This window comes from Belonocnema kinseyi, chromosome 4, assembly GCF_010883055.1.
Source record: "Belonocnema kinseyi isolate 2016_QV_RU_SX_M_011 chromosome 4, B_treatae_v1, whole genome shotgun sequence".
NCBI lineage: Eukaryota > Metazoa > Arthropoda > Insecta > Hymenoptera > Cynipidae > Belonocnema > Belonocnema kinseyi.
In genome coordinates this window covers 151,107,675-151,111,445 of record NC_046660.1, presented here as the reverse complement: position 1 = coordinate 151,111,445, position 3,771 = coordinate 151,107,675, and the positions used below count along the sequence as shown (strand labels likewise).

Sequence of the window (3,771 nt, the reverse complement as noted above, 5' to 3'; positions counted from 1 at the left end):
AGCTTTCACGATCACTTGTTCAAAAATTCCCCTTTCCTACTAAAAAACTTAATAATCGTCACAAATGCTTAGAATTTCTTATAATATCTGAACCTCCTGCCCATTCCTGACGAATCTGACTATTTCTGAAAATATGTTAATTCATAACCTATCAGGTATATCAGCGGCTAAGAGCACAAGCAGGCCAACCAAAAAGAATTAATTATTAAAAATATATTTTTTCGATACTATATATACAGATGTATAAGTTAGAAATTTAGAATCTGAGGGTTCCAAAGAATTCATATCCCTAAAAATGTTCCTAAAACGTTTGAAATTATGATAAATATAATGTTTCTCATAAGTAGAAAGAGATGTGTCAAAACAGACAATATTTTCAGATTCACCTTCAGAGTTATTTATAATATAAGGATTACGAATTAAGTATAAGTAAAAAGATATTATGCATAAGTAGGTATATATGAATAAAGTAAATAATCTGGGAACTATAAAAAGGATTAGGTGTCATGGCATTCTATTCTTGGTATATTAATAAAAGGGTGATCCTTCGAACCCAAGTTCTGACGATTTCTGAATATTAGTTTACGAATTCTGACTTTTCTGGACAATTTTTGTCGAGACCCTTAACAAAAGTGAATAGAAATGGGCAGTAGTCTTGACTTTTTCTGTCCGAGCTTTCTGAAAATTTTACGGAATCTTTCGCCAATCAATTTTTACCGTGTGACTAATTTATCTAAATTCGGACTCATCCTTAGGAAAATTTTTTTTTCTTTTACTCACACTCGACCATTTACACATGTATGCACCTGTACCTGCATGTATGCAAGTCCAGACATTTTCTTTTCTTTCTCATAAAAATCCTTAAGTACAGGATTATTAATTGTTTTAACAATTTCAAAATGTCTTCAGGATGAATATTATATATAAATAGATTTCTTTCACCCACAATGATTAATTTACAATTGTTAAATTTTAAATACTATACATTTTTATGATAAAAAGGCTGAAACGCCGCTTATTATCTAAAATATTTGTTATTTGCTATTTTTCGCTATTTGTTTGTTAGTTAAGTTATTGTTCCAGTCAAATCGATTTTCATTAGAACTTCAATTAGTTTGACTTTGCCTCTGAAAGTAGCAAAGAGATAAGACGGTAACACGAAGTGACATGATTAGATTATGATAATAACTAATACCTGGTACATGTTACATAAGAATCCAATTACGTGTTTCTTCAACTGCGATTTTACCTGAAGTTCACTGAAATACATCAGTTGTACCAGTTGTCATATTTACGTTAAAGTAAGTGAATGATAAAAGCATTTATAATTTTCCTCATAAATGGTATTTTTCCTTCTAAGAAGGTATACAAAGTTTAACTCTTAGTTCTTATCTATGACGAGTTCTGGCAAAAGTAAACTTATTAGGCAGTTGGTAGCGAGATACCATAGTACGATTGGGTGCGGTCTTTGTGTTGAGCTTCATTTGTTTTAGTTAGTTGAATTGCAGCTACTGCGTGAACGTAACGGGTTAGGTCAGACTTTTGGTTCTTGGACTTCTTGAAAACGGAATTCTGTAAGTAATTGTATTTAAAGGTTTTAACATATTATTTCATCAACTTAAGCAACATGACTCAAAATTTTCCAACCAGATTCATCAAGAATATGTATATTGAAGCGAAAAGCGTAGAAAATCGACTTAGTACAGAGAAAAAAATTTAATTTCTGAATAAGCTTTTGAAAAGAAAAAAATTTTTCTTCGGTTTTGGATGTAATTTTTTCGTAAGGGCCCAGTTCTTTATTTTAATTTTTAAATTCTCATCAAAAAAGGTATTAGATTCGCTTAAAAATTGACCCCCCCCATTTTTGTCAAATGTCCGCATTTTGAGACACCTCGAATCCGAAAAACAGGTTTTTACGAATGTGTCTGTCTATATGCCTGCCTTTGTTCGTAAGCCTGCAGAATTTTAGTTGGTTAGCACGATAAGTTTCGAAATAATTGACAGATTGGATTGGCCTTTGATATATTTTTTTAGTGTCCTAAACGAAAGGTCAAATTCGTTAACAAGCCATTTTGGATGAAAATTCAAAAAGTAAGCTCATTTTGAATATTTTTGAGACCTACATGATTATGATAAAAACTTTCTGAATTTTATTGAAAAATCGAAAATTCAAATTTTGTGTATGCAAAATACGGAAACACATGAGTAGAAAAAATGTGCATTTGAAAAAGATCTACAAATTTTTTTATGAATTACTCTCTGATAGGATGCAAAATTTTTGTTTTAGTCGTGAAAAATATCATTGACAGTTAAACAAAAAACTACCTGCTGCGTGGGCATGTTCTCATCACAACTTTTGTTTTTTTATTTATTTTTTAGTCTATTGTATGGGTTTTCAAAAAATTTAATTTTTATATCATTTCAATCCAAATTTTTACGGTTGAGACAAAACAGAACTATCCAAAAATTATGTATGACAAATTAATTCATGTTCACATTCTCATCAGAGAAGGTATTAGATTTTAGTAAAATCACCACGCCCCCCCCCCCCCGTTTTTTAAAATATTATCGAATTTTTCTGGAAAATAGAAAATTCTAATTTTTATTGGACAAAAAATAATACAAAATGAAAATTGACATTTTGCGGTCAAACTATGCAAGATAGAAAAAAGATTAACTTACAAAGATGGTGCACCCAAGAAAGGTTCATTAATTTTTGCTTGTTTATTTTTGATAGGACGCGTGGTTTTTCTTTTATTCGTAAAAAATAACATTAAAAATAGAAAATATTTTTTTCTAAAGGTCAGGAGGTACAACAAAATTTAATGAACTCAAGTCATTCACCCAAAAATGATATATAAGTTTTTTGCTTATCGTTTACAGATAGGACGAGTAGATTTTATTTTAATTGCAACAAATAATATCAAAAATAAAAATAAAATTCAATTTTTGGAAAAACGACACAAAAGAGAAGAAAAAATGGAATAGACAATAGTTGTTCAGGCAAACAAGACCTAAATATTTTTCATTTCTCATCAGATTTGTATAAAATGTAACCCCCTCCCCCTTTTTGGGTCAAATGTCCACGTTTAGAGACTCCCTGAATCCGCAAAACAGGTTTTTACGAATATGTCTCTCTCTCTCTCTCTGCTTGTCTGCCTGTTCGTATTTGCATCTGTTTATGTTTACTTTGTTAGCACGGTAACTTTCAAAAGAATTTGACGGATTAGATTGGCCTCTGGTCTACTCTTCTAGAGTCCTAGAGTAAAGGTTAAGTTCGTTAGGCAGCCATTTTTGTTATAAATTGAAAAAGTGAACGCATGTTTCAATACCAATTCATATTATAAATGGTAATTAATAATAATAATAATATAGTTTTAATATAATAGTGTTGCGCATAATTCATCAAAATTCGCATTTTGAACAAAATCGAGTGCGAACCACGAGATGCACGATAAGAATGTGTTCGTCGAAGCTGAAGGAGCCTTCAGAAAAGAGAAGTGGCAATCGCCAAATTCCAGTTGTAGCTGTGACCTATAATTTTAAAAGGTTTGTGCACAAATGTGCGGCAAATACGAAGACCGAGCATGTAGCGCGATGTAAATATTTTACTAAGCGCGAGAAACACCAGTCGCGCGTCCTCTAGGTGTGCTCAAACATGTAAGCGAAGCTCATGTTCAGCATACACTGTTAGAAAAAAGTCGCTGATTGATACCGATAAGGGGCCATCCATATACCACGTGGAAAATTTTTCAACACTTTTTGACCCCC

At 31.6% G+C, this 3,771-nt stretch overlaps 1 protein-coding gene across 2 annotated transcripts in view; it reads left to right on the top strand.

The window, feature by feature from the left end:
* Window positions 1–1,208: 1,208 nt before the first annotated feature.
* LOC117172189 (ornithine aminotransferase, mitochondrial) overlaps window positions 1,209–3,771 on the top strand; it is a 118,633-nt gene continuing 116,070 nt past the window's right edge. Inside the window, exon 1 of one of the 2 annotated variants that reach the window (XM_033360025.1) lies at window positions 1,209–1,301. The gene's annotated coding sequence lies outside the window, so the exon portion shown is untranslated. The other variant, XM_033360024.1, reaches the window with a different exon arrangement.